The sequence below is a fragment of the Phocoena sinus genome, chromosome 1 (genome assembly GCF_008692025.1).
Source record: "Phocoena sinus isolate mPhoSin1 chromosome 1, mPhoSin1.pri, whole genome shotgun sequence".
Classification (NCBI taxonomy): Eukaryota; Metazoa; Chordata; class Mammalia; order Artiodactyla; family Phocoenidae; genus Phocoena; species Phocoena sinus.
In genome coordinates, this window is record NC_045763.1 from 16074215 (window position 1) to 16090580 (window position 16366).

General features: G+C 42.3%; 1 protein-coding gene across 6 annotated transcripts in view; it reads right to left on the reverse strand.

The window, feature by feature from the left end:
* Nucleotides 1-4739, reverse strand: part of HP1BP3 (heterochromatin protein 1 binding protein 3) — a 35560-nt gene extending 30821 nt beyond the window's left edge. Inside the window, exon 1 of one of the 6 annotated variants that reach the window (XR_004350505.1) lies at nt 4611-4738. The gene's annotated coding sequence lies outside the window, so the exon portion shown is untranslated. The other 5 variants (XR_004350506.1, XM_032636132.1, XM_032636154.1 and 2 more) reach the window with 5 other exon arrangements.
* Between the last annotated feature and the right edge of the window lie 11627 nt (nt 4740-16366).

Below are 16366 nucleotides of genomic sequence, written 5' to 3' on the forward strand. Positions count from 1 at the left end.
GAGAAGTAATACAAGTGCAAAAATACTGCTGAAGAACATGACAGTCTAAGAGCCTCCAGACTCAGAAAAGCAAATTCAGACCATCACCTAGGAGAATAAGTATGCCTCTAAGCCCTTATCTGTCATATTTCTAATGTTAAGTAAAATCAGCACAAAAGAACAAAATTAAAGATTTAAAAATAAAATGCATGTAAATCACTCAAATTTACCTGATCATTAATACCCTCTGCCCCGCCCATCCTCATCTGGGACTCAATAACATTTTATATAAAAACTCTTCCAAAATTTAAGAAAATAATCAGTTAGGCGTTTAGATCTTTGTGCTACTGAACATTAATGAAGACTTGGGAAAGAGCAGACTAGTCACTCAGCTTCTACTTTAAGCTCTAACCCTGTCTAGGAATTTAAGAGCTTTCAATTTGTCAGGTAATAGTTTGAAGCTCCAAACATACAGAATGCTTTCACGTTTACAGGGAAAACCATTTTATGGGAACACCAAGAGCAACGCCAGACTTGTGAACTATCCATCAACTGCAATGAAAGGCAGCTGAAAGAATTCAAGATCATATAATATGCTAAAAACTTATTATTCAAGAGTAAATTAGGAATATCCACGAATATTTAAAAATTATTAACTGTTACAAAAACTACTTAAAATGCTCATATAGCAGTTCACTTCAACAACTATAAAACACAAAAATAAAAAGTTTTCTCATTTGTGAAAAGTTGGGTTTAAGGGCATTACTTAGGTTTGTGAAAGCTAAAAGTCTATCTTGGAATAATTTCAATACATAAACTTGCTCCCTCACCCAACTAGAACTTACATAGTAATACATTTTCCTTGATTAAAAAAAAAGCAAATCTGATGATACTTTTACATGTAAATACCATATAGAAGTAAAACTTCACGATCAGGTTATTCTTGGTGAAGTGACACTGCTAATGAATTCATCTTCCTTGACCCATGATAATATGAGCTAGGTGGAAAATGATACTGTGAAGTCAGCAAAACCTTCAGCAGTCTGTTCATAGAGGATCTTTAAAAAATATTTTCCCTGTAAGTAAAATACTAAAAAAAAAAGTCAAAACCCTTCCAGTCAACTCTATATTTACTAATTGCTCAAAATTGAAACAAACAGGTTTTAGAAAAGGAGTGGGGGTGCAAAGGAAACTACTCTCAACGCCAAGATGACAAAATTGCCTGAAGTCAGGGCAACAAGTACATGGTCCATAAAGACATTAGACATCATTAACCTGAGGACAAGAATGTTAGTTTAAATTAGGTCAGGTAAGAAGTATGCCTAGGGTGGAATAACTGAGAAATAAGTTGGTTTGCCAATCTTCCTGGCTGCATCCACCAAAAAAAACAGAGCCTGACACCTTCCTGCTTAAAACCTCCCCATCACCACACCCCCTTATTTCAGTCATCTCACCCCTTACTACTCCACCCATCACTCTACTCTCTTGACTCCAAACACACAGATCTTCTTTTGGTCCTCAGTGTGTGCTTTGCACATGCTCTTCTTTTACACTGCAACATTCTTTTCCTAGACACTTCAATTAAGATTTGTGCTCAGTGTCACCCCCTCAGAAAGCCTTCCCATCCTTCTTATTCTTTTTCAGGTTTCTTTATATGGCATTTGTAATAGCATTTAACACCACCTGTAATTCAACATACGTCTATTTACTTTTTTATTATGTGTCTCTTCCAGTGAAATGTAAGCATTACAAGGGCTAGGACTAATTCATCACTGTATTCCCAGCACCTAGAAGGATGCCCAGCACATATTGGGTGCTGGATAAATACTGGGGAAAAAAGTTGAATGAACAATGACACCTGACAGTACTTATTACTATATTCAGCAAGTGTGAAGAACACTTAAAAAATAAAACTAAAATTTAAAATTTAATATAAATATTAAGAAACATTTGCCTCAGCTCTGTATTTCCTTAATAAAGGTCATGAAAATTAAGGCTTCAGTCTATAGCACTTCCTTTTCTTTTGGCCTCTCCCGTTGCGGAGCACAGGCTCCGGACGCGCAGGCTCAGCGGCCACGGCTCATGGGCCCAGCCGCTCCGCGGCATGCGGGATCTTCCCGGACCGGGGCACGAACCCATGTCCCCTGCATCGGCAGGCGGACTCTCAACCACTGCGCCACCAGGGAAGCCCTATAACACTTTCTTTATAATAGGTTGGTTAATGAGTTATTCCATAAGTTCACTGTTCATCACAAAGCTAACAAAACTATATGAATGGTTAATTCATACTACCTTAACATCACAGGTACTCATTAATTTAACTTTTGTTGCTACATTTCTGAATGATCAGACTTTTAGGCCGCCACACTTGTTTCCTCGCAGGAATCTTATCTGGCTGGTTCACTGCTGCATACTTGGTGCCTAAGAAACACGCCAGGCACAGAATAGGTGCTTAATAAATATTTATTAAGTGAAAGAACGAACAGACGAAACTTGAATAAGTTTTTCATCTGGGTTCTTATATGTGCCATCTGAGTTTACCTGTGGTTTATGTGGTCTTTCTGTGGTCATCAACCTGTTTTTAAAATTTAATGTGAGATTAACATAACAAAGAGTTGCTTTCGCCAAGGGAAGTGCTAAGTTGTTTAAATGCAGGCAATAAAGAAAAGGTTGTAAAAGTAGAAAGTCCGTAATTTCAGAGTTTTAATTTACTTTCTCTACATTGAGAAAGCACTAGAAAAATAAGTAGTTCAACAATGTATTTCAGCTTACTGATATCCTTGAAAGTACGCATTTTAGGGAAAGTATTATTTCATATTTTACCATAAAATGTACACAAGACATTATACATTATAATATCATTAGCTATGCACTGATTACATCAAGTTGCTCTCAATCTAAAATCTTTAACTATATTCAGACTTAACAGGTAATGTCACAAAAAGCATGCATATAATTAGCTAGCAACTTCTTTTTCACTTTTGTATTTCAATATATCAGTGTCTATATTGGGCACAGATGCTATGGACACTACAGGGATCTATTCCTAAGGCACGCACAATCTAACTGGCTGAAGAGTTAGGATTTTCATCTATACACGAAGAGTTCAGGACACTTTCTCCAAGTTCTCGCCCTCAATCTTCCAATTAAGCTTAAAAACAAGGCCAAAAATAACCTCTTAAAATGTTACTTCTACTTTGAAACACATTACACTAAACTTTTAAAAAGAGCAATAAGAATTTTAAAAGCTCTTAACAGTTTTATGCCTATGCCAGATTCAACAAAACTAAACCATCTTCCAAAATAAAACTAGACACGTGTAACTTCACTCTAAGACAGGCCAGCTTTGTCCATAAAGTCCCAGGTGAATTCCTAGCTGTACTTTTAACTAAATTCTCACTTTTCAATGTAACATAAAGTCGGGAAGCATGATAAACAACAGAAAGAAAATGTATACGCGGAAAGGGCGGTAAAGTTCACCTTGGCCGTCCTCTTGTGCAGGGGTGAACACTCCCTCAAAGTGGTTAAGTGACTCGTCCTCGGTCACAGACATTGGTCAATTCGGTATCAAAATCTCAAATCTGGGCCTCTCACTTCACCACTCCTGCCTCCAACTCTTTACAAACGCCCCTATTCACACGTTTGACTTTATTAGCTAAAATCACATCACCTAAGGAGCAGTGACTAATAAGCTCTAGGAAAGCCATACGGGAAAACGAAAGCTTAGGCCCGCGTCGCGGCGGCAGCGGCAGCGGCAGCAGCAGCAAAGGCTTTTCAGGGGCGCCAACAGCTGACACCGAGCCCAGACCGCCGAGAGAACCAGTTAGAAAGACCAGCAGAGACAAAGGCAGGGAGCGGCCGGTGCGGCGCCGAGCACAAGGCGGGGGGGAGAGCGGAGCCAGGATGAAGGCGGCGAGGCAAAGGGCGGCGAGCTCAGCGGCGGCGGACACCGAGGTGCGCGCTCATTGCAGCTGACAGCTCGGGCTCCCGCTCCGGGATGCGCGCGGGGAGGCCGACGCCGCGACCCGAGCGGCGCGCGACGGAGGAGGCGGCGGACCGCGAGTCCCAGCGCTCGGCGAACTCACCGCTGGGAGCTCCGTAATGGCGGCGGCGGGGGCGGAGAACCCGGGGGGCGGGTTCGCCACAGCCAGTCACCGCCGCCGGCATCTTTCGAACCGGCTCCGAAAACCGCTGAGAGTAGGGTGAGGGGGAGGGCGGGAGCGGACAGCGAGGCCCACCGCGGGCCTCGGGAGCATGCGCAAGACCTCAGCCAATCGGAGCGGGCGGGAGGACGCTGGCGCAGGCGCTCTGGGACGCAGGGCCCTAGATCAGGGAAGAGCTCCCCAACCTCCCCAGTCCAAACAAAACAAGGGCGGGAGCGCGCGCGCGAGAGGGTCCCGGAGGAGGCTTCCAGGAGAGGGGCAGGGGGCTAGGTCGCCGTGGGGGGAGGGGAAGGGGGCGGAGCGGTCGGGGAAGGCAGACAAAAGGCACCACCTCCGGGGACGCGACCGCCCCGCCCCCTCCTCTCGGGTAGCGGCGTCGGCGCCCCGGGCGAGCGGCCTCCACCACTCGCCCTCGGGGTCCAGCGGGCCCGCACCCACTCCCCACCCGCCTTTTCCGTCCTGAGTTACCTCTGCGCTCCCCGCTTCCTGTCGCCCGCGTCCCGCAAGGATTCTCAGCGCCGCTCCCGCTGCCGCTCGTCGCCTCCGCCGCCGCTGTCCTCCAGGCCCAGCCGCCGAGCTCTGCCGCCCCGCCCCCCTGCCCGCGGCCCCGCGCGCGCGCCCCCCAAGCCGGCCCCGCCCCCGCGCGCGCCGGCGGCCGCACCCGCAGCCCGCGGGAGCGGAGGGAGCGCGCGAGGCTTGCCTCCCCGGTCGGGCGCGCGGGGGCGCGAGAGGGTGCTCCGGGATGTGGGGACGCCCGGGCGGGGTCTGTGTATCCTCGTACCTTCCACCCGGCGCTTCCCGGGTGGCGCCCGTTAGCTTGGGCGATGCGGTTTCGGTCTCTCGGAAAGGCACTCTTTTCACTTAACCCTTCTCTACTCTGGTTCAGTCCCTGGTTTTGGCGATCCGTCTGCCTTTAGAGGGGTTGGCATTTCCCGCTTCTGAATTTAGCCACAGCACAAGAACTACACTTCTTTGAAGGTGGTTGGAATAATTAGAAACCCAGAGAGCGGAAAATTCAGTACCTCACGTTCTTTCCCATTAAGTATCCATACAGTACAGGGTAGCGTAATAACTCAGGAAAAGAACTGTAAAAGTTGCTTTTCTAATCAATGAAACGGTTTTCCCTGGCTCCCTAATCTGCATATGCAGGGACGGTTCTCAACAAGGAAACCGTGGGATTAGAAAACAGGGAATTCCCTTTGGATTGCCATTTTACGTTGGTATCAGCGTACTTCGGCTTGTACATACTGTTTAAAAATGTAACTTTTCAAAGTCGGTTTGGGAAAATTCGATGTACCTAAAGTAGTAGGTGTCTTGTCGCGGATAGAGGAGGTTCGGGTAATGATATAGGGAAATAATAAACACTACAATTGCCGTGAGGCTCAGAGCAGTGTGACTGGCACTCAAATGCATGTGCCTGTCATCCCAAAGATTTATTATGAAACCATTTAAGCACTTGCTAGTCCAGTCCTCAGGCTCTGGCATTGCCATTAGCACTTTAACTGTCTCACCAGCTTTCCCAGGCATAGCCATACACTCCATCAGTTCCAAAGGGAGGTATATAAAAATTTAACCACCACCACCAAAAATTCCTTACAAGGTGAGTGTTACTATTAATGTCCCGATGGTATTACCAATGCCCTGGCACTCTGGGGTCCCATTAAACATGTTCACAAGGTGTTTTGGTCATTTTGTGCCCAAACTTCATCCTGCTCACTTCCTTTCTTATCAACATTTCTATCTTTTGTCTTTTTAAAAGACACTTCCATTTTTATGTGTTCATATGCTTAAAACGTCCTACCTTTCTTCTTTTTCCCGGAAATGTCTTTAGCCCCATCTCATGCAAGAAGCTGACACAGATAAGGGCAAATTAGATTTCTCCACTCCAAAGATTTTTGCTTAAAAAAACACACACACAACTTATCTGTTGTTTACAACATGTACACCCAAGGAGGGAAAACCCTGAAAAAATTCTTTCTCCAGAGTGTGCGCATGGAGGCGCTTTGCACACAACCGCCCCCCAACCATGCACTAAAGCTACCACTCACTGAAGTCTGAAGCTGTTTTTCACTTCCAAAGGGATTTGAAGTTTTTATTGGACATGTATATTGCTTGAGGCATTTTACCTCTGCTAAATGTAACATCTGGTCAGTTTTGCTTTTTATACTTAGTCACATCCGAGTTAAGACTCCATGGAGTATGGTTTTATAGTTTATCTCACTTGGCTTTCTTTGAGCTATACTAGTAAAAACATCATTCAGTTGTGTTTGTTAAAAACAGATTTACATGATGAATTTTGCACCCTTTACTTAAGCTGTTAGGCTGTTTGATGTTCTGCACCGAGGGAACACACATCTTGGCAAGTTTAAGAGCAGCTCAGTTCTTATGGAGTGTGTGGAGTTTATGGTCAGAGCACCAGTAAGACCCTCTTGCACAGAGACCTCTTGCACAGAGATCAGAGACTGATATCAAAGTCCCTGAAGTTCCACCATTCACTCCTTTTAATCTCTTCTATAGCAATTTTATTTATTTATTTGGCGGTACGCGGGCCTCACTGTTGTGGCCTCTCCCGCCGCGCAGGCCCAGCGGCCACGGCTCACGGGCCCAGCCGCTCCGCGGCATGTGGGATCCTCCCAGATGGGGGCACGAACCCGCGTCCCTTGCATCGACAGGCGGACTTTCAACCACTGCGCCACCAGGGAAGCCCATCTTCTATAGCAATTTTAAAGTGCTGCTATCAAGGAGAGCTAACATACAGGTCTCAAACTGGTAATTCAGAATTCATTGTTTTAACCTCTGAACTTGAGAATCTAAAGCTTTCCATTGGACAGTCAGGGATCAGAAGAGTAAGAACTCCGGGTGTCTGACTAGAGGAAGAGCTTCTAGGAGAGAGAAAGGAGTAAACGTGCTGTTGTCTGTGATGATTTCACACTTCTGCCCAGGGCCAACCAGCTTACAGGAGTGACTCTGGAGTCCCAGAAACATGAGGAAACGTAGGGTTTTGTGAACTAGAAAAGCAAGTGTTAAGAAGTCCCCAAAATGGATAACTAATAAGAACCTGCTGTATAAAAAAAAAAATTAAAAAAAAAAAAACTCGGGCTTCCCTGGTGGCGCAGTGGTTGAGAGTCTGCCTGCCGATGCAGGGGACACGGGTTTGTGCCCCGGTCCGGGAAGATCCCACATGCCGCAGAGCGGTTAGGCCCGTGAGCCATGGTCGCTGAGCCTGCACGTCCGGAGCCTGTGCTCCGCAACGGGAGAGGCCACAACAGTGAGAGGTCCGCGTACCGCAAAAAAAAAAAAAAGTCCCCAAAATGCAACTGCATCATTTCTAGTTTTCAACAAAAACATCCATTTTCTTCAGAAGCCAAGTCACTGTTGCAACTTTAGCATACAGCAAGCTTTGCAGACTTCATGGCCTGTTGTCAGTGTAATAGGTTTTTTGCTATTCCTCAAATTTAAAGCTAAGTGATACTTAAGTCTGTTAGGCTAAAAGGTCTTGTTTTGTATAGAAAAGCAAAATGTGTGACTTTGGAGATTTAGGCATAAGGATAGAGGAAGTTGAAGCAATTGCAGATTCCAAGAATATTCCAGACCACAGCTATGACACTGCCTCACAAAGTTGAGCATGAAAGATACATCAACCTATTTTACTCACATTCCACCTCGTGTTAACACAGATGTTTGAAGAATAATTCTTGATTGCCTGGTGGGGAGAGAAGTTTCTGTTCCTAGCAAGCCTGATCTTTATTTTCCCCACAAATCAAGGCTAAGCTTGCAATTTCACACAGCAGTAACCAAAAGCCAGGCTGGAGCTTTGATCCCTTAAGAAGGTATGGTCCTGGTAGGGTTGGGGGTCACCTGACTTTTCTGGTTTCTAGCCAGAAAGACTGGAAATGGCCCTCAATTTGGCTGCAGCTTGGAAAGGGATGGTAAGAGAATTAATTTATACGATTAGGCAGAAAGTGGAGACTGATGAAGAGATTTAATATTACTTCACTACTGCCACCCCCTTAATGGTTTTCTCTTTTATTGTTTGTTATTATCTGAGGCCAAGACCCTGGTTTAGAGATAAGCAACACCCCTGGATCCTCCTCTGACGATTTGCACTTTCTTCTACTCACTGGTGGCAATAATTTTAACTCTATTCAGCATAGCAGTCATCGAACTGAAAAACTTTTTTCTAAACTGAAAAATTCTGAGTCTAAAATATGTCTGATCCCAATCGTTTTGGATAAAGGATCATACATAGATCAGAATATAAAAACCAAATACATTTTACAAAATAACATTTTCTGTCGTATGTCCCTCCCTTCTCTCTCTCTCTCTCTCTCTCTATATATATATATATATAAAATGCTAGTTGTAATCCATTAATTTTGTCATTCACAGTTTGAGAACCTCTGTCCTAGATGTCATTAGCCCTTTGGTGTTCAATTGGAGTCAACGTTTCTAGCTCCTTGAGGGGGTCTGAAAAGTGTTAGTGCCAAGAGTTTACTGTCATTTTGAGGATAAGGGTTTTAAAAGCTACCCCTTAAGTTTGAAGCATCTGACATATTGAAGTTACAATTCAGCCTTCAAAGGAACAAAAACATTTGGGAATGTTATTATAGGTGTCTTTCAGTGGGAACTAGAACCTAGAATTAAGGTCCCTAAGGTACTTAGTCCTGCCATCTCTAGGGAAAGCAAAAGGATTTGCTTTCAAGCCTGATTCATGTCAGGTTCTGGGAATTGTATGTGTTGAACCATCTTTTACCCTTTTAAACACCAGAGGCAAGACAACCGCATTTTAGACATAATAAAGACAGTCATTTATCAGATTTACTAAAAATCAAAATATATCCAGTTTTGACAGTGTAATAGGAAGTAAATTTGCCAACAGTACTATTCTTCTCTCTCCACTCCTACTTTGTGTCTTAAAAGGCAAATCATATTTGCAGGAAGATGCCTGAAGGGGAACCAAGCCTGTGATGGTGGCCAGAGATAAGTGAGAGTCAGATCAATGACACCTAGGGTGGTGACTGTCAGGGTTTACTGATGGGGAGGTTGAGGGTTAGTGGGAGGCAGGACGTTCAGGTTTTAAAAAAGGAAAATCCCAGCAAAATGAGTTGGTCACCATAACACATCTTTCTTTCGTGGTTATGGGGAAGCTTGAGAAAGTTTCTTTATGCTGAAAGGGGAAGATATTTTTCCCAATAAAACCCAGTAATTTAAAGGAAAACATGAATCAAAATCTATGACTGAAAAGAAGACAGATTTTTATAGTCAGAATTATGAAATTGGATCCATTTGTTTTAAAAAACACAAACCTGAAGTTCCAAAAAGAATGGTGATGGAAGGGCCTCCCTGGCGGTCCAGTGGTTAAGACTCCATGCTCCACTGCAGGGGGTATGGGTTGGAAGGTAGTGTAGTTTAATTTTGTATGTAGCTGAATATGACTAAGGTTGTAGAATGGGATAGAAAAAGAACATTGGACACAGGGAGGACATGCCCCAGGTATTCCAGGCAGGATGCTGGGGGCTTTATCTGATCTCCTTTAATTAATCCTCACAACAACCTTATGAGGTGCATGGTGTTTATAGATAACCTTAATCTTAGATATAAACTTAACTGCTCATTCTAAAGAGCCAGAAGTTATTCCCATCCACTAACTGTGTGTCTAAATTTTGGGACTGGAAATGATTAAAAGTACCGCCATTCCTTTTACTGAGTGACAACTTACTAAAAAAAAGAAACCAAAACATAAAAAAACCAACTAAGGTTGGTCTCTAGCGAATTCTACTAAATTGAGAGAATATGGCAACTTTCAAAAAGTTCTTTCACCCATTTGCCCAGAGAAGGTTTGTCCGAATTAATTTGTCACAGGACATGTTTAAATTCTACTTTTGCATATGAAATGGACTCTCACCATACCTGCCACTCTTTCTTCATTTTTCAGAAACACCCTGCATCCCCCCTACCACAGAGCCTTTGCACTCATGATCCCTTCCGCTTGAACCCACCCCCTTAACTATTTAATTCTTTAGATTTCTCAGTTTAAAATTCTCTTCCTGAGGGAAGCATCCCCTAACCCCCCAGTTTACACAGGGCACCGATTATATGCTCTCATAGCACTGTATTTTCAAAGCATGTGCCATTTGTAATGCCACATTTGTGTGTCCAACCAACACCTTGCAGTTTAAAAATATTTTTAAAATATCAGAGGGCTTCCCTGGTGGTCCAGTGGTTAAGACTTCGCATTTCCACTGCAGGGGGCGTGGGTTTGATCCCTGTTCAGGGAAGTTCCGAATGCCATGTGGTGTGGCCAAAAAAAACAATGAAGATGTGAAAAAGGGTTGTAACGTGACTGAAACTTAAAAAAAAAAAAATCTGAAAATATAAATTGTTCTCTAAACTGTTTGGTAAATCAGGTTATTTTCACCATTCCACAGTGGTCTCAACCCTGGCTCATATTAGTATCACCTAGGCAACTTTTTAAAAAAAATGATGCCAAGGTTTCATCCTCAGAGAGTCTGAAATAACTGGTCTGGGGTGGAGTCTCAGGATTTGTGGTTTTGAAAACTCCCAGGTGATTCTAACACACAACAATGCTGGGCCCCGTTATTCTATGTTCTAGGAAGCAATTAAGATAGGACAACCATTAGAGCTTTGGCAAAGATAGTTTCCTAGGACTTCAGGTCAGAAGACGTATTTTGATTAACAAGAGGTAAATATTTCAGAAGAGTCAGAAAGAAAATCACCGGTAGAACAAGTTCAACTGCTAGATGGTCATTTGTTTTGAAAATTTCAGAAAATCTTTATATTCTTACTTCTTTGAAAAGTTTAATATCCTATTTCACCAAAACTTAATTCACCGTTAAGCTTGGTAAACAGTATTTAAAGTGATTCTGGATGTGCGCATATGGTTGGCACCAGTGAACCCTTTTTAGAGAGGACGGTGGGGGCCCATACACGTGAGAGTGACCACGTGAGCAGTAAACAGCATTAGCACGAGAACACAAGTCTCCTAACGCTAGTCAAGATCTCTCTTCCACTACTGCATACAGCTTCTTCCTATATGAACTCTTGCTATCCACTCAGGTAGCGTGTTTTTTACTCAGCTGGTTCCTCCGATGGCCTAATCTGTTTAACTCTTTCATGTTTCCTGAATAAATCTAAGACACTACATTTACCTCGAAGTACTACTTTAGTTGCATCTCATCAAGTTTTGATATGCAGTACAATGGTTTCCATTGTCAGTTAACTTCTGGTTATTTAGCAACTTCCATTATTATTATTTAATTGAGTTAGTCTCTCAGGTAAGATTTTAACACTGTAATGTATGGTACTTCAGTAGATTGTCTGAATATTGCTAGCTAAGGGAAAGTTAAAACAAATTATCATAATAGGGAAAGAGAGGGAATAGTTCTAATCCTTTTTTCTTGTTAGGTAGGGTGAGCAAAAGCATAACTGTAATGTCTATAGGGTGAAGTCTTTTGGGTACCAGAGTTATATAAAAAATGAAGCAGTGTTTGTAAAAAGTCAGTGTTCCTGTGAACCTGGCAAGATCTCACATTCAGTATTAAAAAAAAAAAAAAAAAAAGAGTTTACAGTGCTGGCAGAACTAGAAGCAGAGAAACCCCAGTAGTAATGAGCTCACCCAGTGCCCAGATCTTGGTTTCTAAATACTATTCTCCTAAAAGAAGCCAAGGCTCCTTGAGGAAATGACGGACTCTATGACTAGGGCAGGAAAAATACAAAAATACAAGATACTCCAGTGGCATCTTGTACTGTCACAAAGCAAGTGCTCTAAAAACAAACAGATGAAGAAACGTCGAAGAGACACGTAAATCAACTTGAAAAGAGCTCCCAAGGCCAAAGCTGGAACAATCTGGGTGACAAAATAATGTGGTATTGGATTATAACTCAAAGTGTAAGATAAATATATATGAATCTGTACTGATATATATGTATATATATAATATAGTTATATATGTGTGTGTGTGTGTGTGTGTGTATTTACACACGACTTAATAAAGAAACAAATAGAAGAGACAAATCTTTCTTGCAGGAGAATTCGAAATAAGCAGCAGGTATCTCCAACTCCAGGAAGGAAGTGGAGCTTAATTCTCTCCTATTCCACCCTCCCTCCCCCAATGTGGGCTAGACTTAGTGACTAGCTTCCAAATAGACCAGAGTAAGAAAGGGGGAAAAGAAAAACAGCTTTAGAGTGGAGACCTAACAAACACCACCGTAACCATGTAGTCAAGGTTAAACATCACCAATGACGTCATGGGGGCATCACATACCCTCTGATATAAGGAGGGCACTTCACTTAAACGGTATTTTTACGGGCTTCCCTGGTGGCGCAGTGGTTGAGAGTCCGCCTGTCGATGCAGGGGACACGGGTTCGTGCCCCGGTCCGGGAAGATCCCACATGCCGCGGAGCGGCTGGCCCCGTGGGCCATGGCCGCTGAGCCTGCGCTCCCCAACGGGAGAGGCCACAACAGTGAGAGGCCCGCGTACCACAAAAAAAAAAAAAAAAAAAAGGTATTTTTACCCCAAACTCTAATCATCTGAAAAACACCCGAATTGAGGGACATTCTACAAAGTACCTGACCAGTGCTGTCAAGGTCATGACAAACAAGGAAAGATTAAAATTAAACTGTCAAAGGCCAGAGGACACTAAGAATACATGATGACTAAACGCAATGTGGTATCCTGGATTGCATCCAGGACTACAAAAAGGACAAAAGGAACAGTTGTGATAAAGTCTGGAGTTAACAGCAATGCACCAATGCTGGTTTCTTAGTTTTGATAAATGTCCTCTGGTAGTGTAAGACATTAATATGGAATTGAGTGAAGTGTATATGGAACTCTCTCTACTAAATTTGAAACTTCCCCATAGAGTAAAATTATTTCAAAATAAAACATTTTTTAAAAGTTTGGCACATGGGTCTCTGTAGCTTTTTTTCTTTGATATGCTAAGTCATTTCATGATTTGGTAATATAAAATGATGTCTTCCTTTTGTTTTGGGTGAGGGGGATGGTTGGTAGTCCCATTAACATATAACCATTTTTCCCTCTGAGGGATACATGTGATATTTGAAGCTAGTAAGCATATAGTGTATCTCTCCCTAAACTACTGGAGGATGTGGAGACTTAGAGCTCAAGTTTATTGAATAGGAAAAGTAACCTTCTATAAGACTAATAAACTGGGACTAACGAGTAGTATTTCAAGGCATTTTTATCCCTTAATGAGTTTCAAGGCATTTTTATCCCTTAATGAGTAATTTTACTTTCATGACAAATAAGCAGCCTCAATAGTCACTATGTCCAAATGTGCCTCAAGGGAGGGGACAAATAAAACCTCAGACTCCAAGTCAAGCTACATCTTAACTTTTCTAGGGTACACTGTAGTAGCCTCTAATTCATGCAGGAATTTCAACCCCATGGAAAAGTTATTCAAGTAGCAATAAATGAGATAAAAAATGACCAGACCCTAGTTGCCAGTGCTAGGATGTCAGATATCCCAGGTCATATATATCAAGTTAATAGAGTGACAAAAGGAAATTCTCAGGAACTTGTTCAAAATTAGCTGATGGTTGTAAACATATTTCCAAGTTATACTTAAAGAAGTGACAGAGAACAACAAGTCAAAAACAGGGGAAAATCAGGGTCTTAAACCTTGCTGTCAGGTCCCTGATGTTGCAAACACCTGTGAGGTTTGATCATTTGCTAAATGTTGTACTGGAGCAATGCAATGTGTGATTTCATCTAAATGAATCTACAGAAACAAAAAAGAGAATTAAGTGGCTCTCAGAGGCTGAAGAGAGTATAGAGAATGAGGAGGGACTACTAAAGGATATGTGCTTCTTTTAGGCATGATGAAAATGCTCTGACATTATATAGTGGTGATGGTTGCACAACTGTGAATATAGTAAATTTTGGGTGAATTTTATAGTATGTGAAATATATCTCAATAAGAAAAGAAGCAACACAAAAATAAAGAAAGGAATGCAAAATGTTCTTCTCTCCAAAATGGGGAATGTAGGAGTGCATAAGGGCCAATGGAATGGTCAAAACTGAAAAACTGGGTCCCTACATTTTTTTTTTTTTTTTAAAGTAATAAAACTTAAGGGAGTTTTGGTAGTCTAGTGGTTAGGATTCAGCACTTTCGCTGCTGTGGCTTGGGTTCAATCCCCGGTCTGGGAACTGGGATCCTGCAAGCTGCATGGCACGGCCAAAAAAAGAAAAAAAAAAAAAGTAAAACTTAAGTAATGATAACACAGAATTACATCCAATAGCCCAAGACTATTTTTTCTAGCTTAGAATCCTTTTGACTGGATCAATTTTCCTTTTGACTGGATCAAGTTCACAGAGTGATAAAAGGAAATTCTTGAATGGAGCCATTTGAAACAAAAAGATGTCAAAAACCCCAGCATGATAACTTGTTTGAAGAGTGGTCCTAGACCAGATAAAACTGTCTTTGGGTTAATTGTTGTAAATAATCTAGATTGTATTTTGAAATATATTAAAAAAGACAAAAACCAAATCAAAGACCTGCCACCGTAACAAGCGGCAGACCGGTCTCCGGGGGACAGTGCGCTGACATAGCAGTGTAAACTTCTAGCTTTCTTTTTTTGTCCATGAAAAATGTGACCTCCATGTGAGCAAAGATTGTTCTGTTCACTGTTTTATTCCCTGCACTTAGAACGCAGTAAATGCTCAGTAAATGTTTGTTGAATGAACCAAGTTCACGATGCAGCCATGAACAGGCTTGCTGGTCTTTGTAAGAATCTAAGATGGGTTTATTTTGAAAATTGGCATCATGTTCTTTTTCTAGAAAGGGAAAAACTCTCATTTAAACTTACTGAGAAGCTATAAGTTAGCTGGTTTGAATACAGGCATAAAGCGCCTTAAGCAGTGAACTAAACCTTAATTAATGAACCTCTTCCCAGAGTTCAAATGGGTGAAAGAGCTTTCGTGACAGCTTGAAGGAGTTGCAGCCATGTCAGTGCTGGCCATGTCACCTATTACTTTAAACCAAAAACAACCAAACCTTGCTTTCCAGTAAGAAAACTGTGAGGGAAATCCAAAAGGGAGGGGATAGATGTGTATGTATGGCTGATCCATTTTGCTGTGAAGTAGAAGCTAACACAACATTGTAAAGCAACTATACGCCAATCAAAATTAATTAAAAAAATAAAAAATAAAACACAAGAACAAAAAAGAAAACTGTGAACAGGGTAAGATGCATGACCGTGTTTTGCATTTCAGCGGGTGTAAGTGTGGATCAATTCTCCCACTTTGCTCTTATTTTGCCATTAGGTAATCTTGCTAATCCCATCTAACATTCTGTGCACAAAGCAACAAGTTACCCATAAATTACTTTGTAGTCTCCTCATCACACTTCACACTTATAGGTGAGATTTCAAACACTATTTCTGTTACTGTACTATAGACGTTTATAGCTGAAGGTTTTTTCAACCCTTGAATTATTTCCCCCCCAATATTATTCTCTTTCCTCCAATCCTTACACTTGTCCACATCTAAAATACCCATGAATAGGCCATCACTAGTACCTGAAGTTCCGTCCTGGCTAGACCCCTGCAAAGGAGCGCCACGGATTTCCAAGAGGCAGTCACCACCTTGCTTCTCCATCTCCACCCACCACCCTTCACCCCTGTGAGTGAGTGCTACATCAGACACCTAAAACTGCATCAGTCAGGAGATTCCCGGATCAGAATCCTCTGCACTTTTGATTCTGGCAGCTGTTAAAAACTCAATATAACACAGAATCAAGCTGCTTCTTCCAACTGAGGGTTCCCAGGCAGAGCCTGCAGCCAGACCCTGACACTTTTCAGGCTGCATCTCTGATGACAGCTGCTGTCATACGCCTGTCACAAGACTTTCAGGATTTTGTTCTTCGAGAACAGCTTTCCACCCCTGTGCAGTGGGCTCACGTAGTGGGATCCTGAATTGTGTTCAACTACATTCTGAAGAAGAGCTTTTTATTGCTATGGACAATTTTGTTCTTGTGCATCACAAGTCTTGCCAAGTCTCTTAATGTGAATACTTCTTCAGAGATGGAAGCTAGAAGAACTCTTTGGTTAGCCAGATACAAAATACAAGACTGCTTATTTGGGAGCAGCATGGCTTTCTTCATAATACATTTTGTAGGGTGTTGGCCTACAAACAATTGAAATGGAAAGCCACCTGTAGAGACTACAATTTCATCAAAGAAG